Below are 24,875 nucleotides of genomic sequence, written 5' to 3'. Positions count from 1 at the left end.
TGATTATTGCTTCATTCAGATTTTTTTTCTTCTTGGATCACTTTTATAATTTATATTTTCTAGAAAAATGTCCATTTCAAAGTTTTCAAACTTACTGACATAAAATAATTCATATGTGATTTAAAAATTCTCTACATGTCTATACTTCTGTTCTATTTTTATCCTAATTTTACTAATCTATGCTTTTTCATATTTGTTTCTTGATTACTCTCGCTACAGATTTTTCTATTTTAGTCTTTTCAAAGACTTGTTTTTGGTTTGTTGATCCTCTCCATTATTTCTTTGTTTTTAATTTTATTATTTTCTGCTCTTATCTCTATTATATATTTCCTTCTACTTTCTTTCAGTTTATTCTATTCTTCTAGCTTCATGAGTTGAACACAAGTCATTTAGTTCTAATCTTTCTTGTTATTCACAAATGAATTTAAAGCTATATATTTATGTAGACTACTGTTTGATTACAGTATGTAAATTTTAATTTATAGTACTTTAATTTTCACTCATTTCTAAATATATTTAAATTTTCTTTATGGTTTTACTTTCAATCATAAATTATTAAGGAGTAAATCCTTAGATTTCTAAACATATGAGCCTTTTTCATTATTATTTGTAATTGTTGATTTCTAACTTGATGTCCATGTAGACAGAAAAAAAATTGTATGGACTTTGTTGCGGTTTACTTTGTGACCTAATAATACAGGCTCAAATTTTATAATTTTTTAATGTGTACTTGAAAAGAATGTACACTCTCTGTATGGAGATACAGGCATCTACATTTTCCAACTAGATCAAGCTTATTAATTTTGTTAAGTTTCCCATTTCTTTTCCATGTTTTGTCTCTCTGCAGTACTAGTTTGTGACAGAGATCTGTTGAAATCTCCCACTATCATTGTAGTTTTGTCAAATTCTCCTTGCTATTTAGCAATTTTTCTTTACTTATTTCAAAATCATAATTTTTATATTTTTCTGAATATTGTTTCTTGCATTATTGTGCTTTGTCCCCCTTAAGGCCCTTTACCTAGAATTATATTTCCTTTGCTATTAATGCTTCAAAACCAATTTTTAACGTTAACTTAGTATATCCTAATTACTCCTTTATCCTCAATATTTCTATGCATTTTTGTCTTAGATATGTACTTTGTGATCAGTAAATAGCAGGATTTTGCTATTTTATCTGAACCGATTGTCTCTATTCTTAAAAATGTGAATAAATTCATTTACGTTTGTAGTAAGATATTAACTAAAAGTTTTTCCACCTCAGAATTGCAACCAGGTTGTCTTTTAGTTTTGTTGATGGTTTCCTTTGTTGTGCAGAAACTTTTTAGTTTGATGTAGTCCCATTTGTTCATTTTTTCTTTTGTTTCCCTTGCCGGGTCAGATATGGGACTTGAAAATATGCTGCTCAGACCAACGTCATAGAGCGTACTGCCTATGTTTTCTTCTAGAAGTCTCATGGTTTCGGGTCTTACATTCAAGTCTTTAATCCATTTTGAGTTGATTTTTGTGCATGGTGTAAGGGAATGGTCTACTTTCATTCTTTTGCATGTGGCTGTCCAATTTTCCCAAAACCATTTATTGAAGAGACTCTCCTTTCTCCATCGTATGCTCTTGGCTCCCTTGTCTAATATTACTTGTCCATAAACGTGTGGGTTTACTTCTGGGCTCTCAGTTTTGTTCCATTGACCTGTGTGTCTGTTTTTGTGCCAGTACCATGCTGTTTTGGTTACTATGGCTTTGTAGTATAATTTGAAATCAGGGAGTGTGATACCTCCAGCTTTGTTCTTTTTTCTCAGGAATCCTTTGGCTATTCGGGGTCTTTTGTTGTTCCATATAAATTTTAGGATTCTTTGTTCTATTTCTGTAAAAAATCTTGTTTGAACTTTGATATTTGCAAACCACGTATCAGATAAGGGGTTAATATCCAAGATATACAAAGAATTCATACAGCTCAACAACAAAAATACCCAACAATCCAATTAGAAAATGGGCAAAAGATCTGAACAGAGATTTCTCCAAAGAAGATATACAGATGGCCAACAGGCATATGAAAAGATGCTCAACATCATTAGCTATCAGGGAAATGCAAATCAAAACTACAATGAGGTATCACCTCACTCTGGTCAGAATGGCTATAATTAACAAGACAGGAAACAACAAATGTTGGAGAGGGTATGGAGAGAAGGGAACACTTGTTCACTGCTGGTGGCAGTGCAAACTGGTGCAGCCACTATGGAAAGCAGTTTGGAACATCCTCAGAAAATTAAGGATAGATCTACCATATGATCCAGCTATTCCACTGCTGGGTATTTATCCAAAGAACTTGAAAACACAAAGGCATAAAGATACTTGCACCCCTATGTTCATTGCGTCATTATACACAATAGCCAAGACTTGGAAGCAACCTAGGTGCCCATCAAGGGACGAATGGATAAAGAAGATGTAGTATTTATACACAATGGACTACTACTCAGCCATAAGAAATGACGAAATCCAGCCATTTGTGACAACATGGATGGAACTTGAGGGTATTATGCTGAGTGAAATAAGTCAGAGGGAGAAAGTCAAATACCATATGATCTCACTCATAAGTAGAAGATAAAAACGACAAAAAAAAAAAAAACCACATAGCATTGGAGATTGGACTGGTGGTTACCATTGGGGAAGGGGGATGGGGGAGGGCAAAAGGGGTGATTAGGGTCACATGTGAGGGGATGCACTCTAATTAGTGTTCGGGTGGTGAACATGATGTAATGTATCCAGAATTTGAAATATGATGTACATCCGAAAAAAATAAAAATTAAAAAAAAAAAAAAAAGAATTGCAACCAGGGGCAGTGGGTAAAGAGTACCCACATAATAAAGAAACAAGCTAGACTTATCTGTAAAACTTGCTTAGACATGGCAAAACTAGTTCTGCACACACACAAAACCCCACAAAAACCGAAAGGCAAAAAACTCATTCTGCAGTTATCCATTATCTTTCTCCAGCATATTTATAAGAAAGTTTGAGAGAAAAAGAGAGATGGGAAGGAGTGAGGAAGAGGAGAAGGGGAGCGAGAGGGTGAGGGGAAAAAGAGAGAGAGAAGAATGTGTTAGAAGAGAGCGATTGGCCGGGCAGGAGAAAGAACTGTGTCCTCCCTACTCCATCCCTCAAACCCAGTGAAGATAAGAATGAGGGTGAGGTGCTTGCTGGAGGGGAACTTGACATTTCACAGGCATCTTACCTGTGCGCTTGCTGAGTGAAGACCCTCTCAGGCTTGATGCTGCCTTGAGAAGGAGTAGAGAAGAGGCAGTTTTTAGAGAATTTGAACTATGGCTTCTGTAGTTATCAGGGCCAGAGAGACTGGTTCCTGAAAGTTGCCCAGTTAAGTTCTTTTTTTTTTTTTTTTTATTAAATGTCTTGTAATTTATTTAATTAGTTTCCTGCTATTGGGCATTTGGGTTATTCTCTCCCTCTCCTTTTAAAATTTGCTATTGAAATAAGACTAAAATAAATATTCTTGTTCCTATCTATTTTCTAAGGAGAAATTTTAGAAGTAGATTTCCTGGGTCAATGGGTCTGATATTCTGTTTCATTCTATTTTATTTTATTTGTGAGTTTCTTTTTTTAAGAGCTTTGACACAAAAAAGTATGTATATTTAGGGTGTATAACTTCATGTTTTGATATGTGTACACATTGTGAAAAGATCACCGCAATCAACATATCCATCACCTCCATATAGTTGCTATTGTATGTATGTGCACGTGGAGAAGATTTAAGATCTATCCTCTGCAAATTTCAAGTTTAGAATACAGTATTGTTAGTTATTATCACCACGCTGTACATTAGGTCTCCAGAATTTATTCATTTTTCATAACTGCAACTTTGTACTCTTTCACCAATATCACCCCATTTCTCCTTCCTCCAGCCCCTGGCAGCGACCATTCCATTCCCTGCTTCTATGAGTTTGCCTATTTTAGATTCTACATACAAGTGAGATCATGCAGAACTTCTCTTTCTGTGTCTTGCTTATTTTACTTAACATAATTTCCTCTAGTCCCATCCAAGTGGTTGCAAATGGCAGGATTTCCTTCTTTTCTAAGGGTAATATTTACACCATTATATATGTATATGTTACATTTTCTGTATGCATTCATCCGTCAAAGGACATTTAGTTTGTTTCCATATCTTGGTTATTGTGAATAATGCTGCAATGAACATGGGAGTGCACATATCTCTTCGAGGTACTGATTTCACTTCCTTAGGATATATACCCAGAAGTGGGATTGCTGGATCATATGGTAGTTCTAGTTTTAATTTTCTGAGGAACCTCCATACTGTGTTTCATAATGGCTGTACTAATTTACATTCCCACCAGCAGTGTACAAAGGTTGCCTTCCCTCCACATCCTTGCTAACACTTGTTATCCTTTGTGTTTTTGAGAATAGCCATTCTGACAGGTGTAAGATAATATCTCATTGTGATTTTGATTTGCACTTCCCTGTCAATTAGAGATGTTGAGCACCTTTTCATGTACCTGTTAGTCATTTGAATTTCTTCTTTTGAGAAGTATCTATTAAGGTCCTTTGCCCATTATTTAATTGGGTTATTTGTATTTTGAGTAACGAGTTGTATGAGTTCCTTATATATTTTGGATATTAACCCCTCATAGGATATACGGTTTGCAAATATTTTTTGCATTACATAGCTTGCCTTTTCATTTTGTTGGTTGTTTCCTTTGCTGTGCAGAAGTTTTCAAGTTTGATGTAGTACTACTTGTCTATTTTTGCTTTTGCTGCCTGTGCTTTTGGTGTCATATCAAAAAAATCTTTGCCATGATCTTTATCAAGGAGCCTTTCCTTATGTTTTCTTTTATGAGTTTTATGGTTTGTTATGGTTAAGTCTTTAACCCATTTTGAGTTGATTTTTGTGTTTGGGTGTGATATAAGGGTCTAATTTCATTCTTTTGTATGTAGATATTCAGTTTTCCCAGCACCATTTGTTGAAGAGACTATCCTTTCCCCATTGTATTTTCTTGGCAACATTGTCAAAGATCAGCTTCATGCATTCATTTCTGGATTCTCTATTCTGTGCCATTGGTCTATGTGTCTGTTTTTATACCAGTGGCATACTGTTTTGATTACTATAGCTTTGTAATATAATTTGAAGTCAGGTAGTGTGATGTTTCCAGCTTTGTTCTTCTTTCACAAGATTGCTTCGGTTGTTTGGGGTCTTTTGTGGTTTCATATGAATTTTAGAATTGTTTTTTCCATTTCTGTAAAAAATGTCATTGGGATCTTGATAGGGATTGCATTGAATCTGTAGATTGCCTTGGGTAGGATGGACATTGCAAATTATTAATTTTTCCAATCTATGAACATAAGATGTCTTTCCATTTGTTTGTGTCTTTTTAAATTTTCTTCATCAATGTTTTATAATTTTCAGTGCAAGTCTTTCACCTCTTTGGTTAAATTAATTCTTAAGTATTTTACTGTTTTTGTTGCTAATGTGAATGGGATTGTTCTTATTTTCCCTTTTGGATGGTTTGTTGTTAGTGTATAACAACACCACTGATTTTTGTATGTTGATTTTGTATGCTGCAACTTTACTGAATTCATTAACCACGTATAACAATCTTTTGGTGGAGTCTTTAGGGTATTATGTGTATACAATCATGTCACATCTGAAAACAAAGATAATTTCACTTTTTCTCTTCTGATTTGAATGACCTTTATTTCTTTTTCTTGCCTAATTACTCTGGCTAGGACTTTCAGTACTATGTTGAATAGCAGTGGCAAGAGTGGGCATCCTTGCCTTGTTCTGGATCTTGGAGGAAAAGCTTTCAGTTTTTCTCCATTAATTATGATGTTAGCTGTGAGTTTTTCACATATGGACATTGTTGCGTTGAGGTATGTTCCTTCTATAACTATTTTGTTGAGAGTTTTTATCATGAAAGGATGTTGAATTTTGTCAAATGCTTTTTCTGCATCTATTGAGATGATCATATGGGATTTTGTCTTTCATTCTGTCAATGCAGTGCATTATATTGTTTGATTTTTGTATTTTGAGCCATCTTTGCATCCCATGGATAAATCCCACTTGGTGGTGGTTTATGATCCTTTTACTGTGCTGTCAAATTCAGTTTGCTAGTATTTTGTTGAGGATTTTTGCATCTATGTTCCTCAGAGACATGGGCCTGTAGTTTTCTTTTCTTGTCTTTGTCTGGCTTTCAAATCAGGGTGATGCTGGACTCATAAAATAAGTTTGGGAGTGTTTCTTCTTATTCTATTTTTTGGAAGGGTTTAAGAAGGGTTGGTATTCGTTCTTCTTTGAATATTTGGTAGAATCCATCTATGAAGCCATCTACTTCTGGGCTTTTCTTTGTTGGAAGTTTTTGATTACTGAGTCAATCTACTTATTTGTTACTTGTCCAGGCTTTGTATTTTTTCTTGATTCAGTCTTGGTAGGTTGTATGTCTCTAGGAATTTATACATTTCTTCTAGATTACTCAATTTATTTGTGTGTAATTGTTCATAATAACTCCTTATATGACCCTTTTTATTTCTTTGTTGTTCATTGTAATGTCTCCTCTTTCATTTCTCATTTTATTTATTTGAGCCTTTTCTCTTTTTTCATTAGTCTGCTAAGGGCTTGTCAATTTTGTCTGTCTTTTCAAAAAATACAACTCTTAGTTTTTTCAATTTTTTTCTATTCTAATTTATTTCTACTCTAATCTATTATTTCCTTCCTTCTGCTAATTTTTGCATTTTTTCGTAGGTCCTTGAGTTGTAAATTTAGGTTGTTTAATTGAGATCTTTCTTCTTTTTAAATACAAGCATTTATTGCTATAGACTTCCTCTTAGGACTGCTTTTGCTGTGTCCCATAAGTTCTGGTAAGTTGTATTTTCATCTGTCTCAAGCTATTTTTTAAATTCCCTTCTGATTTCTTCTTTTAATGGTTGTTCAAGAGTGTGTTTAGTTTACATGTTTGTGAATTTTCCTGTTTTCTTTCTGTTACTGATTTCTATCTTCATTACACTGTGGTCTGAGAAGATACTTGGTATGATTTCAATCTTTTAAAATTTGTTAAGCCTTGTTTTGTGACCTAACATGTGATCTATCCTGGAGAATGTTTCATATGTGCTTGAGAAGAATGTGTACTGTGCTGCTGTTGGATATTCTGTATATGTCCATTACTTCCATTTGGACTCTAATATTGTTCAAATCAGCTACTTCCTTACTGATTTTTCTGCTTGGATGTTTTATCCACCGCTGAAAGTGAGCTATTAATGTCTTCTACTATTATTGCCTTGCTGTCAATTTCTCCCTTCAGATATGTCAATATTTGTTTTATATATTTACGTGCTCTGATGTTGGGTGCATATATATTTATAATTATTATATATTCCTGTCAAATTGACCCTTTTATGATTATATAATGACCTTTTTTTTCTCTAGTGACAATTTTTCACTTAAAGTCTATTTTATCTGATACGAGTATAGCCATCCTTGCTCTCTTTTGGTTACTGTTTGAATGGAACATATTTTTCTATCCCTTCCCTCTCAGGCTATGTGTGTCTTTATATCTAAAGTGAGTTTCTTGTAGAGAGTATATCACTGGATCTTATTTTTTAATCCATTCAATCACTCCATGCCTTTTGATTGGGGGGTTTAATCCATTTAAATTTTAAGTAATTATGGAGAGATAAACTATTTTCTATTGCCATTTTATTATTTGTTCTCTGTTTTGCACTCCATGACAAACAGCCAGTCTTCAGACATCTCCCATGACAATGGGCATATGACAGCTATAATAGAATTCCCTGTTACCTTTCCCCACACCTCTCCACTGCAACCCTGGAGGAGCTAAGGTAGCCCAGATAATAGGGAAGGGGAGCAAGAGTGGGGAGGAATCACAAAAGGACAAACCATGAGACTGCTTCCCCACTGTAAGCTCCCATGTCTTGATCTGGCCAGGGCTGCAGGAGGGATAGGGGAAAGGTAGAAGCTTTAAACTGAGTGAGAGATTGAAGTTTGTATTTAGAGTGGAATAGTCTTTTTACTACCTGAAAATGAAGCATGTTTATTAATACTTGAAAGTGGCAAAAAGCTATGGGATCTGTCTGGGAGAAAGCAGATCATACAGAAGAAGTCTGAAGGGGATTAGTGGGGGGGAAACAACTATTTCTTTCTTTTTTTTTTTTTGAGGAAGATTAGCCCTGAGCTAACATCTGCTGCCAATCCTCCTCTTTCTGCTGAGGAAGGCTGGCCCTGAGCTAACATCCGTGCCCATCTTCCTCCACTTTATATGTGGGACGCCTGCCACAGCATGGCTTGACATGCAGTGCCATGTCTGCACCCGGGATCTGAACCGGTGAATGCCAGGCTGCCAAAGCAGAACGTATGCACTTAACCACTGCGCTACTGGGCCGGCCCCAAACAACTATATTTCTTGATTGGATTTTACTAAGTCCAATATGTTCAAAAACCTGTTACACATTTATTATGATTACTGATACATCTGGCCTCATTTCTAAATAGTTATCTTGTGTTTTCTATTTACTTTTCTTTTCTTTTCTTTTTATCTGCATACAATATTGATAATTTTTTCCTTTTTCTCCTTTTTCCATTTTATGTTTGGAAACTAAAAATTATTAGTTTATAAGTAAATTTTCTTAAGGTCTAATATATTAGGTTATTAGATATGTTTCTCCTCCTCTTGCAGATAACATAGATCTTTGTGTACTTTACCCACTAAACAATACCATCAACTATCTTGTTATTATCATCTATACTTTTGGATTAACCCTTTTAAAACCAAAAAATTACCAAGCTTTTCTGCAATTGGCCATTAATAATAGAAGTTTTTATGCTTGCTGTACTTTTACATATCCCATGCCTCCTTCTGGGTTAAGTTTGTTTCTTCTATTCTTGTATCGTTTTCTGGGTGTATAGTGAGCATCTGTAGTTTTGCTCTCCTTCTTGAATGTTAGCATAGCTGAGTATAAAATTCTAAACTGATCATTGTTACTCCCCAACACCATTATATTCTGGCATTTATTGCTTCTATTGAGAAGATTGCTGGAAGTCTAAATTGTCTTTTCTTTTTTTGTGTGTGAGGAAGATTGGCCCTGAGCTAACATTTGCTACCAATCTTCCTCATTTATGCTTGAGGAAGATTATCCCTGAGCTAACATTTGTGCCAGTCTTCCTCTATTTTGCATGTGGGACACCACCACAGCATGGCTTGATGAATGGTGTGTAGGTCCATACCTGGGATCTAAACCCACAGATGCCAGGCCTTCCAAACGGAGTATATGGACTTAACCATTACTCCACCAGGCCAGCCCCAAGATCTCATGTTTTGAATCCTGTTTCTATTCCTTTCTTCCTCTTGCTGCCTATTGTTTTCTTTAACCTTCAGTTCTACTCAGTTTGCTCTCTTTCATATTCTCCTTCAAAGTATTAGCCTGTTTTCAGGATTTTAAATATTCTTTCTTTCTGATAGTCAAAATCTGCTTCTACAGTCCTGACAACATTATAAAATGTTTATTGTGTATTTCCAATTGCCCACTAAACAGTTGTATTTGGCTGTTCAGTGAGGACTTCTATATAATATGTTAGAAGTTTATTCAAAAGGAATGTTTATGGAAGACTTAACTACGTCTAGGGCACTGTCCTGGGTGCTGGGCCTATATAAATCATGAGGTGTAAGTAGTTCAGAATTAACGGAGGAGAGAGACCCATAAAGAAATAGTTACAGATAAAATATGATGAGGGCTGGGAAAAGAGAAATGTGCTCAGCGTGCCCTGGGTGTGCTAAGATCAACGTGCTGAGATCCCTCCCCTTTACTTCTATTCATTTTAGCTTAAAACACTACAGTCATCTTTGACTCACTTTTCCTATGTTCCATATTATGAAATTAGTAACCAAATCCTATTTATGATTCTTTCTTCCAAAAATCTCATAGAAATCCCACCCTCCTCTATCCTCTACTCCTTGCTGTCCCCACTGCCACTACTCTGGTCCAGTCTCTCTCAATTTCTCATGGATTGTTTCAATATTTCATTAACTAGACTTCCTGTTTAAATCTTTCCCAGTCCAATCTTTCCAGATTGAGATGCACTTTCAACATTTCATTGTCTTGTTTATTGAACCCAGGTTTACCACCTAATAGCTATAAACCTTATCTAAGTTATTCAACTTCTTTGGGCCTCTTTTCCTCATCTCTACAATGAATTATATCTCAAAGGTTTTTTTTTTTAGATATAAGTATAAAAAATAGTGCTTGTTATAAATCAATGCGACCTCAATGAAATAAAAAAAAACAACAACAGTGCTTAGCACATAGTAAATGTAGCTCAGTAAACGTAGCTGCTGTAATAATTATCATTACCCATTCTCTCTCTCAAACTCCTATGACATTTTGTCTGTTACTAAATTATAAAATTTTTACTTTGTTTGCAGTTTTCTGCATACTTTCTCTTTCCCTATTAAACCGTATGCTTCCTGAAGACAGGGATGGAATCTTATTTCTTTGTGCATGACTTGTGAAACAATTTTTCCTTGGCCTATGATTTGTCACCTAACAGGATTTGACAGGCTCCTGTTTGATTCACAGTTGACAGAGACAAAAAGCATCAGAACTCAGTTAAAATGGTACTTGAAAGGTACCTGATAACACTAAAATCTATGGAATTATGTATTAAATGGTCCCCAAAGAATCAGCTATTTCAAAAATTAAAAATTATTATAAAGAGCTTAATACAGTATGTTATATAATATATCATATACCATAAAAATGTCAGCAGTACCCTTATTTTACATTACTGTATTTCTTGGTGGCTGATCTATCTGGACAAGTAAGGCTTGCTGAATTTGAACATGGATAATAGAAGCTCACACTCTAAGAAAATGTTTGAATATGAAATAGAACCAGGGATGGTCGTGGAGAACTCCTCGGGAGAATGCAGTTAGGGGATCTCTGAGTCTCAACAGCTTGCAATTCCTTTCACAGCACATAAATGATTTAACAGTAACACAGAGTAGCCAGAGTAAGTTATTTCCATTTCTATCACTGCACAGCCTATAATAAGTAACCAGATAAGAAGCTGAATGATTATATTGTTATGATGTATGCTGATCTGATCTGAGGTTTTTTTCTTTTTTGTTTTGTTTTGATTTCCGATGCTTGGATCCTTGCCAAATCATTAAACAAGTCACATCCAGCTGAAGCTGGCTTGAACAGCTTCAACGTAACTTGCAAAGGCCAGTTCATCAAAACCCTTAGGATCACACAAACAAGGGAAAAATACCAAGGGGCTTCTCCTATTTGTCTTTCTGGCTGTATGTGTTCCATGGGAAGGAAAGAAAATAACATGAACAGGATTTAAATGCTCTGTTTTGACAGGTCATTAAGATTCCAACCATAACTTGTCTACTCCCCCTGATCAAGCCAAGTCAGAAACATAGAAGAATATCACTAAAGCAGCTACACATACACATAAAACAAAAAATGCTAGAAAACAAGGAATGGTGGAAAAATCATGCCAACATGAATAATTGGTAGAGTTGTGGGGGCTTTAAAACCAAGAAACATGCTAGCGTGGCAGGGTATATCAGTGTAGTTGACTGGCACAAAATTTCCTGTACAGAATTTGGATTCTGGTGGCTCAAGTGCTGTCAATCTCATTTTGTTCTACTGTGTAATCAATAGTTCCAACAGAGACCTCCATGGGAGGCCAGATTCTTATCCTCTGGAATTAGAGCCCACCCTCTGTATGAGATTTCCTACCATGGGGCTGGCTCTGATACAGGCAGTGGGGCACCAACTCTGACTTCTCTAAGGCCCTTTATAAATATTCTCCTAAGGACACATATTTCACTGTAATAGGCACAGGCTTGCGTCCTTGCCACAAACTCTTCTCTCCAAGGCTGAATCGTAATAAAACATGAGGGCTTCCACAGTGAAGGACACTAGAGAATCACTATTGAGGCAGAACTAAGGAGATTTTGAGAATTGCAGGAGATAGAATACTCTGAAACTATATAGGCAGAATTATGTCAACAATGACTATCTTTGGCCAAACTACAGCCTGTTGGCCAAATCTGGTGTACTGTTAGTTTTTTTGTTTCTTGGGGTTTTTTTGGTGAGGAAGATTGTTGCTGAGCTAACATCTGCGCCAACCTTCCTCTATTTTGTAAGTGGGATGCTGCCACAGCATGGCTTGATGAATGGTGTGTACACATGGCTTGATGAGCAGGGTGTAGGTTCGTGCCTGGTATCTGAAGCCACAATCCCTGGGCTGCCCAAGCAGAGCACACAAACTTACCCCCTATGCCACTGGATGGCCTCTGTCAGTTTTTGTAAATAAAGTTTTATTGGAATGTAGCCATGCCCACCCATTCATTTACATACTGTCTATGGCTGTCACAGTGAGTGGTTGCAACAGAGATTGTATGATCCCCAAGTTTATTTTCGTTTTTTTATTTTTTGACATCAGTCTTTTTTTTTATTGTGGTAACATTGGTTTATAACATTATATAAGTTTCAGGTGTACATCATTATATTCGATTCCTGTGTAGATTACATCATGTTCGCCACTCAAAGACTAATTACAATCCATCACCATACATATGCACCTAATCACCATTTTCACCCTCTTCCCTCCCCCTTCCCCTCTGGTAACCAGCAATCCAATCTCTGTGATTGTTTGTTGTTGTTTTTATCTTCTACTTACGAGTGAGATCATACGGTATTTGACTTTCTCCTGACTTATTTCTCTTAGCCTAAGACCCTCAAGGTCCATCCATGTTGTCACAAATGGCCATATGTCATCATTTCTTATGGCTGAGTGGTATCTCATCGTGTATATATACTACATCTTCTTTATCCATTTGTCCCTTGATGGGCACCTAGGTTGCTTCCAAGTCTTGGCTATTGTAAATAATGCTGCAATGAACATAGGGGAGCATGTATCTTTATGCATTCATGTTTTCATGTTCTTTGGATAAATACCCAGCAGTGGAATAGCTGGATCATATGGTAATTCTATTCTTAATTTTTTGAGGAATTTCTATACTGTTTTCCGTAGTGCCTCCACCAGTTTGCACTCCCACCAGCAGTGTATGAGAGTTCCCTTCTCTCCATTTCCTCTCCAACACTTGTCTCCTGTCTTGTTAATTATAGTCATTCTGATGGGAATGAGATGATATCTTATTGTAGTTTTGATTTGCATTTACCTGATAGTTAATGATGTTGAATATCCTTTCATATGCCTGTTGGCCATCTGTATATCTTCTTTGGAGAAATGTCTGTTCAGATCTTTCGCCTATTTTTTAATTGGGCCGTTAGTTTTGTTGTTGAGATGTATGAGTTCTTTATATATTTTGGATATTAACCTCTTATAAGATATATGGTTTGTAAATATCTTCTCCCAATTGTTAGGGTGTCTTTTCATTTTGTCAATGGTTTCCTTTGCTATGTAGAAGATTTTTAGTTTGATGTAAGTCCATTTGTTTCCCGAGTTTAAAATATTGACTGTCTGTCCCTTTACAGAAAAAGTTTGCCAACCCTTGCAATAGAGTAACTGAGCAAAATCACTTAGGCTCAGTTTTTGGTAAATTATGTTTATTTTGGTGGGAATAACATGCATATAGATGAAAATTTGACAGGCCTAGGAGAATAGGTATATAGCAGCAATACCCTCCAGGAAGGTACTTATTGGTAGGCCCGTTATGAGAGGCAGTACCCATGGCGGAAAGAATATCAACTTTGCACCCGGATTTGACCCATATTTCTGCCATTTATTGGACCTAACAAACCTTGCCTAACAATTACTATCAGGATTAAATGTTATGGCTTATCTGACAACACTTGTACTCACTCAACTGTTGTGTTTCTTCCTTCCAGTCTCCCTGTCCTCCTGGTTGCTGGCACAGATCTGAACATATCATAGGCACCTGAACTTGACACATTTTGAATAAGGAGAGGCACCTGTCTGGAATTGCATCCTGAGTCTCACTCATGCTTTTTCTTTGGGTGATGCAGAGCCTCCAAATCCTTTAGGGAGATGCCATTGTGAATGTCTATGAGAGTCTCCTACAGCTTCAAAGTCTTTGCATCCTTTCTAGAACCTAGAAAGCACAGAGAAGAGGCCTCACATACAAGAGGGAAGCAGAAATTATTTATCCATGATTAAGTACAGGTTAGAATATCCAGTCAGTACTCATAATGGTAAGTCACTTATCAGTGTTGCTCACATGATTAGATCAATTATCTAATCAAAACACCTAGAATTACTACTTTGGCACCAACATCACCCATAATGATTGAATTATACTAGTCAATATTAGTAACTGCAAGTGAAGTCAACAAACAATTGCAGACATTGTCCAAAGTAACGACGTAAATTCAAAAAATCACTTTTGTTTGTTGAAAATATAAAAATGTATTTTATATTGAAAACACAGTCTTATAATATTAAAACAATATTATTACAATTAAACAATGATAATAGCTAATATTCATCAAGCCCTTTCTGAGTGCTAGGCAGAGTAATAGACTGCACATGCATCATCTGATTTAATCCTCACAACAACCTTATAGAAAGGGAAAATCATTATTCTCATTTTATGAGAAACTAAGACTTAGAGAAGTTAACATACAATCAGAATATATTAACTGGCAATAGCATTTCATTGACAATTTATAATTTTTAATTCACAGCAAGAAGACATTTAAAAAATATTTGGTGTAACAGAAAAACATCATGGGCATGTCCAGTTAGACAAACTTGCTGCTTTATGGATCTTTAGCTCCTCACTACACTTTTGTGTGCTGAGTCCTTTGTACATCCTTGATCTTCAGTTAATTTGATCACACACCATTTTCTATGATGATTAGGTGTCACTAGTCAATTGCTTTTTCAGATTCAAAGTGATTTAATTAATTAATTAATTAATTAAATTTTTGTTCCTAACAACACTTTTTTGTTTTGTTTTGTTTTTTGTTGTTTGTTGTGTTTTTTTTGAGGAAGATTAGCCCTGAGCTAACATCTGCCCCCAATCCTTGTCTTTTTTGCTGAGGAAGACTGGCCCTGAGCTAACACCCATGCCCATCTTCCTCTACTTTACACGTGGGATGCCTACCACAGCCTGGCTTGACAAGCGGTGCATAGGTCCACACCCGGGATCCAAACCGGCGAACACTGGGCCACCGACAGAAGTGGAATGTGCAAACTTAACCATGTGCCACTGGGCCGCCCCGCCAACAGCATTTTTAAGTAGGTGCTTTTTGAAAGCCAAAATATTCTATAAATTATAATAGAAAACAGCACCACCCTCCCTATTCCTTCTTCCCTTACCTCCAAGTTCTACTCCTCAGAATTAATTACTTTGAAATATTTTAGCTGTTTCTTCTGGTATTTGTATCTGTATTTCCAAATAATGCATGCTGGTATTTGCAATATCTTGGTTGTTTTCTATTTTAGGCATGACATCCCGACTTTGTAGAGTAGAAGACGAGGATTTAGTTCTCTTATACTTGTCCTACATGCTGTGCATGCACACACACCCCCTTATACATATGAGTTCCCTTTACTCATCCTCTCAATATGGTTATGGAACAATTTCTTGCTAAAACATTATTCAGTGCTTACACTATTATAACTATGGGAATATTATCCATGGTTGAGTCATATAGGATACTCTGGTTATATTTCCTTCTTTCTATAACTTTTTGTTTTCCCTAGGGTGACTAATTACATGATTTTTCACCTGCTTAGTTTTCAATAATTTATTCTTCTTTCAAACTTGGTCAGAACTGTAATTCTCCTCTGAAATGGGCCAAATATGTCAACTGACCAATCTGCTCCATTCTGAGGGGGCATCTCTTCTGGAGCCCTCTGGCCTTTTTGCTCTAATCTGGCCTTTTTGCTCTAATCTGGGCTAGCCACAAAGCTGTCATCTTGAGAATTCTATTGGGTCGAGTTATTCAAACCTCTCTATTTTTACTTGTTTTTGTCTATGTTATCTATAGACTTCTGAGAGAGGTGTTAAAAAAATCTCCTACTCTGATAAAAGATTTATTAATTACTTGTGAATAAGGAAATAAATTGGACTTACGGCTGAGTCTGAATAACTTTTTGCCCACAAGTCTCTTGTATTCCATGACTTCCTCATTCTTATATTCATTTTGTTTTGCTACTGTATGTCCTTTGAATAATTATTTCATAGAGAGTCTTTGGGTAATAAAATCTGTCTTTTGACAAATGGCTATTTTGCCCACTCACGTTAATTTTTATTTTCTTGATTACACAATTATTGCTTCAAAATGATTTTCCTTCACGTTGCTTTGTGTATCTTAATTTTTTCATTCCTATGGGTGAACCTAATACATCATACAAATTTCATCATAAAATTTACAAAATAATTTTTTGTAATTATTTTTACATTTTTTGTAAAATATGTTTCATAAGACACATAAAACAGCAGATTTTCTTTAAAATACATTCAAATTTGTTTACACAGAGTATTAATTATATAATAGGAAGGTTAAACTGAAATTAATATATTAGGGGACATGGTCAACAGAAGATTGATTAAATAAAGGTGAAATTATGATTTAAATCAATATGAGGATGAAATTGAGAATTAAACTTAGAAAATTTGAGTTAATCTAGAATTTTAGAAATTTTGCTTATTGTATAAAGTGAGGTATGTACTTTATTTTCAAAATTTGATCATTCTTATATTTATTTATTTATTTTGTGGTAAGGAAGTCTGGCCCTGAGCTAACATCTATTGCCAATCTTTCTCTTTTTGCTTGAAGAAGATTGTCCCTGTGCTAACATCTGTGCCAATCCTCCTCCATTTTGTATGTGGGACGCCACCACAGCACAGCTTGATGAGCGGTGTGTAGGTCCACACCCGGGATCCGAACCCACAAACCCTAGACTGCTGAAGTGGGGCATGCAAACTTAACCACTGTGTCACCAGGGCAGCCCATTCTTACATTTATTTTACTCACATCAACTTGAAGTTTTTTATTTGGAATGAAAAAATTTTTTCAACTGAAGTATCTTTTCTAAATCATCCAAGTAATGCTTTATAAAAATAACTAATGAAGTATGGAGTGAAAATAAGAAAGGTAGAAAAGACCAATCTATGTACATAACCTCAGAGAATACATGTACAAGTCTTTAAGTTATTCTAATAAAAATCAGTTTTGCCAAAGGTTGGAAATAGCAGCCAGGGAAAGGAAAGGGTGATTAACACTACTCAGCACTTACTATATGCCTCTTACTGTGTTGATACTTCATATGCAGGATGTCATTAGACCTTGAACCCTTGCAAAGAATTTATGAAGTAGGTATCATTATTCCTGTTTCACAGACAAGAGAACAAAAGTCAGAGAAGTTATGTATCTTGCTTTAGATTAGGATCCAAAGCAGTTCTTATTCCAAGTTTCTCAATCCCTCTAACATGTTTCCTTTTATTAAAGATTCTTTAACACTCCTCAGTCTCATCATGGAGAAAAATTTCTATCAGACAACAAGATGGCTACTATGTCTTCTACCACACTTTGTTCAGAGTAGACCCCAGGAAAACTCATAAACTAAAGATTATAACTAAATTGGGACTATAATCCAAGATTTTTGCCCACCAGCTAATTGGATCATGCTTTATTACTTCTGCCACCATGGCACAGGTCCCCATTCAGTCTTGTCTCCTCTCTTCCCTGTTCTTATGTTATCATTTGGCTAAACCTCATTATCTCAAACACAGAACATTGTAAACTTCCCTAAAAGAAGTTTCCCAAATTGCCTCCATACCATTTAATGCACCACTTCCAATCAATCTTCCCAAAACACAGTTCCAACCTGTCATTCCCTGCTTACAATTTCTGTGGATTTACACTTGGCTCCAAATTAAATACAAGGATTCAAGGGTTTCCACCCAATGGCCTAAACTTTTATTGCTCTTCAGAACTCAACCCTCCAAATTGCCATATTCTCTGTTTCCTGAACACCTTCACTTCTACTCTGCCAATATCTTTGCTCATCCCATTTCTTCCTCCATCATTTCTGCTTTTTGAAATCCCCCAACATCCAGTTTAAATTAAACTTTCACTTATTTTTCCAATTCAAAGTTTTGTATTTTTTTTTTTAACTTCCTTGGTTTGTGCTTCTCTTAGGTCCCTAATACACAAATAATGGAAGCCAGAATTTTACCTCCCCAATAAGTGGTAAATTCTACAAAGGTAGAGACTGCAACTTGTTTATTTAATATCTCCCACAGTGCTTAGCAAACTGTCCTGAACAAGAATTCAATGTTTATTGAATTAATGAACAAATTTGAATTTGGGTTAGAAATCAAACATGGAAAACAAAACAAAACAAGTATGTTTTGAAAAAACTATCAAGAGGTCTTAAAGTGCTTTTTCTTTAATTGTTTGAAGTGACTTTTTATGTGTTTGTGTATGCTGTTGAGCTCAAATTGCTTCATCAGAAGAAATTTTCTACAAAGCCAATTAAGACAATGTGGAGAAAAAGAAGGTAGAAGATAGGGTAGATTCAACAATGCTGTAAGAAATGGTGAGTGAAACAAAGTTATAATACTGCCTCAATTCTAGCACAACGGGAACACATTTATCACAAAGAAAAATTTCCACCAGACAACAAGATGGCCACTCTATGTTTTCTATCACACGTATTTTCCCCAGGAAAACTTGCCTCCTCCCCAGGGAGTGGCGATCAGGCAGTTTTGTTCCTGGAAAGTTCTTCCTTGTCCTCAAAGAAGAGGAAAACAGCTTTGTTGTTGTAGAGATTTGGTTATTCGAAGCTCTATTTCTGACTTTCCTTCTAACTGTCCATCGAGGACTACTGCAAACGAGAACAAGAGAGTAGGACTTGTGGAGAGAGGATAAAAGGGTAATATGATAAGGAAGTAGTGTAGACTAAAAAGAAGGTAGAAAGAGAGGTCATCCCGAAGATGCCTAACCAGGAGAGCGGTTTGAGGTTGGTCCACTGACCAGGAGCTGCCAGGGAAAAGCCCAAGAAGAATCCCACAGTGGCACACTGGAAATGCCCAGAATTCCTTTAGATCAGAAATCTTGTCCTCAAATTGTCCAGTCTCCAGTTTGAACTTGCCTACTGGCCACCTAGCCATGTTGAGAGTGAGCCCAATGCCCCACCTCTGCTACAGTCTTTGCTGTGCTATCATTTGCCTACTTCGTGAGGACATCTCTCCCTGGTAGTCTCTGGAACCATTTGGATACCCAGAAGAGCAGAGTGGAGGAAAAACCCTTGGACTGAGATATTGGAAATGAACATATTCATTAAACTAGTTTCCTTTTACTAAATATAATCAATTACTTAATGAATCAAAAAAATATAATTGAGTCAGCTAGAATAACAGATCAGTATAAAGAGCCCAGAGACAGACCCAAACATGAAAAACTTGGTATTTGAAGGAAGTAACTTCACAAATCTTTGAGTGAAAGAATAGGTTATTCAATAAATGGTTTGGGACAACTGCCTATTCATATGGAAAAAAATAAAAATAGATTCCTTACCTCAATGCCTACACAAAATATTTTCCAGATGGACTAAAGACCTAAAGGGAAATAAACTCAAACTACTAGAGTAACTTCAATATAAGGAAGGCTTTCTTAAATAAGGTCAAACATAACACTTGAAAATCAAAACTTCTATACAACAAAAAAATTTTAAAGTTACTACATCTGTGACTAGATCTAGACAAGAAGATATTTGCACCCTAAATAAAAAAGTAAAGGCTTGGTACTAGAGTATATATAGATGTATATATAACTCCTATACATTAATGAGTAGGAAAAAACCCAATAGCAGAATGGCAAAAGGAGTGAAGCAGGAGCACACAGAAGAGTAAACCTGCTTCACCAATAAGCACACTCCAAAAAATGGTTTCACTAATAAAACAATAATGTGATACCATTTTCATCCAGACTGTCAGAAATTTAAATGTCAGACAACATCAAATGTTGGTAAGAATGTGGAGACTTCATGCATCTCTGGTGGGAGTGTAAATTGGTACAACCACTTTGGAATGCATAAGGCAATACTTAATAAAATTTGGAAATGTACATCCCCATAACAGTCCATTCTATTTCAGGATATATGTCCAAGAGAAACTTTCATATACGTGCGGAAGGAGACATGTATATATGTTCACTGCAGCATTGATTGTTAGACATTTGAAAATAATCCAAAAATCCATTAAAAAAGGGAAAATTATATGATAGAACTTTATATTGCAATGAAAAAGAATAAACTGTTAAATGTAGGTCCAAAACCAAAACTGAGTAGTAAAAGAAGCAAAATAATGGAGTATATTATATACAGAATATTTTTAAACATACCGAATAATCTATGTATTGCTGATGAATTTGTGCATACAAATGTATGTTAAGGTATGAAAAATGAATTTGGAGCACAGATTTAAAGCAAATTATAGTTGTTGCTTTGAAGAGTGAGAAGAAGAGAACTGGACAGAGGGATGGTGGTTATGGGGACTTCGGCTTTTTGATTAATATTTTATTTTATTTTTTAATGTGGACTATAGGTGATTGTTATATTATTCTTTGTACTTTTCTATATTTTAACATTTCTTATCACAGAGTCTATATGCTCCTTTGAGAGAGGATCCCTTTTGACTTCCCAATGCCTTGATACAGACTTGGAGAGGAAGAAACACACAGTACAAAGTAAATGTAAGATGCTCTACTACTAAAACTATCTTATAGCAAAATGTTTTTGTAAGCCTTTTTTTGAGAAAAGTTTTACTCTTGCCATTCTATGTGACTAGGATAATAAAATTAAAGAGGCTTTGTTCTGAAGGGGGACCTGAGAGATCATTACAAAATAACCTCTTCATTTTACAGATGAGAAAATGAAAGCCCAGAGACCTGCTGAGGGTCGTGCAACTTGTTAGTAATCCAGTCAGAATGAGAACTCTTGGACCACACTGGAATGTTTTATAAGCTATCTTTTCCCAACTATTGTCTTTATTCATCCTTCCTCCTCCTCCTCCTCCCTCCACACACCCTGATAGAATTCTACTCCTGTATTATTACTTTTGTTACAGTTGGCTTGGTGTTAAAGTTATTTATGTATGTCTACTTCCCTCACTAGAACATGAACTTTTGCTCCTGGAAGTCCAGGACCATGTCTGATTTATCTTTGCAGTTTTGCACATAGTAGGTGATCAATAAATATTTGTTAAATAATCTGCCCCAGTTATTCTCTTTATGGTGTTGCCAGCTTGGTATGAAGGACAATATATTTAAAGAAATTTAACACTTAGAATTGTTATAACTCTAATGATAAAGAAATAGAACTATTTAATATCGAATCTTCATTTTAGAGATTTCTTGATTCAGAGAGCTGAGCCATAACATCTCTGCCACATTTTTTGATCTGTACATTATAGGAATGATGTGTCTCAAGCAGCTGAGCTTGCCTTATCACCCTAATGGTGTGTGACTCAATACAGCCCAGGCAGGCTTTTCTTGGAGGGGTGAGCATGAGTGACCCCCAGTTCTCCCTAGCATCGTCTTAATCTTGTATTTCTCAACATTCAGCCCCTGCAGCTGATGCATGTTTAAAAGATTTTCACTCACACTGTTTTGTCAACATGATAGATTTTATTCACCAGCTGGGAATTTCATGTGTTCTGTAGTTTCCTACGGCTTTTCATTGAGCTTGGGTCTCTCTGCTTTTCTCATATTAGTAATGATTCTGGAATAATGGAAAAGGGCTCAAATTCAAGCTTCAGAGCAATTTAAATATCACTTTTTATAGTTTTCTCCCTCACATTTCTGCAGCATCCTGTCTACTAATATTAACGCCACAGCTTGAGGCAGGCACAGACCAATTTGCCTTTATGGATTCTTTGACCCCTAAAAGTCCTTGCTCTGTTTCTGAGCTCTTCCAACACGAGCGAGGTGATAGCCCCATAAGTGTATATCTGCTTGTCTCCTATAGGAAGGCAAGTAGGAAGTACTGAGGCAACCTTTTCTTTTTCCCTCGTAGCAAACAGACTGTACGAATTATAAATGTACACAGATCCCTGCTTTCTTTTAGTAATTCAAGTAAGAAATCTACATATTCAGAGGACATGTGAAGTAGCAGATTGGATTTTTTATTGAATGACAACATCAGGCTCATGGAATGAACTTGATACAAACTTATTGAAATCACTGTGGTTGACATATATGAAAAAGCTTGGATTCCTAGTGAGGTTTTTATGGAATCAAAGTTATGTTTTTAACATTGTGTAAATATTAATTTTGTTGAGAGAATGACTAGAAAATAGTGCTTATTTTCTACTGAATTCAGAGAAAATAGAAGAGCATTTTATATTGAATCCCTTCCTCTATCTTCTCAGCACCAAATGAAGGACTAATTAAATCTGTTATATGAAAACGTCATAGCAGATGGTCCTTCCCATTAATGAGTACGTAATGAAATAATAAACATGCTGAAAAGAAAGATATGAGACTGCAGATCAGTTGTGCAGTGAGTAATTTATCTCAGGACCCAGAGGTCAACCAATGGGAAAGTTGTCATGACAGTGAGCATTGAATTCCTCTTCTTTACTTATCCTGCTGGTCACCTATTAATGCCTCAGACGACCTATTCAAATTATCGAGTCTTCATTGTAAAGTCTCCCAGAAAAGTACTCTACAATTCACACAGATGAGTCTATAAAACGTAATCTCATTTTTTAATGTATAAGCAAAACTTATAAGGTAGTAACAAAAGAGATCCTACAGTGTATCACAATAATATCATGGTATGACAAGAAGGGTTTATTCCAGGAATAAAAGAGTATATTGATATCAGGAAGCCTATCAACATAACTCATTACATCACCAAATCCAAAAGGAAAAACAAAATTATTGTATCAGTAGATGTTGAAAAGGCATTTAATACAATTCAAAAGTCAATCCTATTCAATAATAAGTAAAAGGAATCTACTTAACTACTGTGAAGGTGATTTTCCAGAAACCAACAGAAAATGTTATTCTAAATAACAAAAGTCTCAAACCATTTCAATTAAAATCAGGAACTATTTAGGAAGGTCCATTGATAGTAATTATGATTTTAACGTTGTCTTGGAGATTCTAGAGACTGGGAGGAGCCAGGAAAAGTACATAATATGCATAGGCTTTGGAAGACAGGTATGCTGGATTGTTCTAATGTTAATGAGATTACAAAGGGGACTATGTTTTCCGGAAGTCTTTCCCCTTGTGATTTTGTGCAAGAGTTGGCCAAAATCGAAGGTCACATCAGACTTGGGAGGTAGCAGTGGAGTAGTAGCCATTATCTCTGAAGATCTTCTGAGTCAGGTATGGTGAAGGACAGATGAGGAGGTACCAAGTGAATTCCAGTTTGTCATTGTTTTTCCCTACTCCACATCCAACTCTACTTCCTGGCTGCTAGACCTGTGGACAAAAGTAGCCCCAGACCCTCCACCACATGCTTGACTGAAAACCATCGAGTTGGAGCTGTGCAGAGGTACCAGCTTTCCAGAAACTATTCTGCCAATTCCTCTTCATCTTCCTTCTCTGGCACCTGGATGCATCTAGTTTTCCAGATTTCCATGAACACACATTTAAGAAAGCTGGGTAGTGACTTTCTCTGATCCTTCAACTTCCCCTTTGGGATCATTACTTCCTGACATCTCCCACAATTACATAAGGTCTTGTTCCTATAATTAAACTCCATTTCATGATACTAGTTGTTCTGCTTCTCTGACTAAATTCTGACTGATAGAATTAATAAAATGATCTGTTAAGGGGGCTGGATACAAGATAAATGTTAAAAATAAACGTTTTCTGTATTTTAGCAATATGGACCTAGAAATAAAAATGGAAAAATAATAGTATTTTGTTCACAACAGTGACAAAAACTATAAAATAACTAGGAATAAAATTACAAAGAAACTGATGGGATAAATGAAAAGTAATAAGGAAAGTTAATATATTGAGGTATATATGAGAAAGACCTTTTGGTTTAAAACTGATTCGGCCTGAACTTGTTTTTCCAGAATGGCCTGATGTGACCTGTCAAACATGCCTAGCATGCATTGTACATCTGCTTTAAACATTAAACAATATCCCAAAGCAAAGAATGCTGCCTTTAAAGGTAGGGATATCAGCATTCTTCCATATCAGCATTTCTTTAAAGATAAGCATTCCTTCCTAAAAACCAGGGTCAGATTGACCAGCTGTGTATGCAGCAAAATATCTTGTCGCTGTAGTAAAAGAAGAAAAAATATATTTCTATTATGTTTGATGTATATTCCTTGTTCCAAAATGGTATATAACCATGCTATATCCCTCGTTTCTCCAGCGTGCTTTCTTCCCTGGTGGAGATTGATCTCCTGGGCTATAGTCCTCAGACTGGCTCGTATGATAAACTCACTCCATTTTTAATCTATAAATTGACATAAGGCACAGCAATATGTGAAGGAAACTGTAAAATCTTACTGAAGCCATAAAACAAGATCTTAGCAATCCCACAACTAGAATGACGGGCAACTAAGATATACAACTGTGTACAGGGAGTGGGGGTTTGGGGAGATAGAGCAGAGAAAAAAAAAAGATCTTAGCAATTGGAAAGGCATTTTATGTTCTTGGGTAGGAAATCAAAGATGATAAAATGGTAACTCTTTCAAATTAATATAAAAGAAAGTACATTTCCAATTAGGACCCTAACAGAAATTTAAAAATATAGTTATTATTATTTTTAAATTTATATGTAAGAATAAATGTCCTAGAATAATTTAGAAAGATATGAAAAAGAAGAGTGTGTGTGTATTGGAGGGGTCCTTTACTATATATAAGAA

The 24,875-nt window shown here is 35.7% G+C and overlaps 1 long non-coding RNA gene across 1 annotated transcript in view; it reads left to right on the top strand.

The window, feature by feature from the left end:
• LOC138923584 (uncharacterized) overlaps window positions 1-24,630 on the top strand; it is a 120,640-nt gene extending 96,010 nt beyond the window's left edge. The window contains exons 3-4 of the long non-coding RNA XR_011437370.1: window positions 20,641-20,733; window positions 20,905-24,630. This is a non-coding gene — a long non-coding RNA (uncharacterized lncRNA). The remainder of the gene's footprint in view (window positions 1-20,640; window positions 20,734-20,904) is intronic.
• Window positions 24,631-24,875: the final 245 nt, after the last annotated feature.

This window comes from Equus caballus, chromosome 3, assembly GCF_041296265.1.
Source record: "Equus caballus isolate H_3958 breed thoroughbred chromosome 3, TB-T2T, whole genome shotgun sequence".
In the NCBI taxonomy this organism is placed as follows: domain Eukaryota; kingdom Metazoa; phylum Chordata; class Mammalia; order Perissodactyla; family Equidae; genus Equus; species Equus caballus.
Note: the sequence above shows the minus strand (reverse complement) of the source record. Positions and strands in the feature narration are given on the sequence as shown.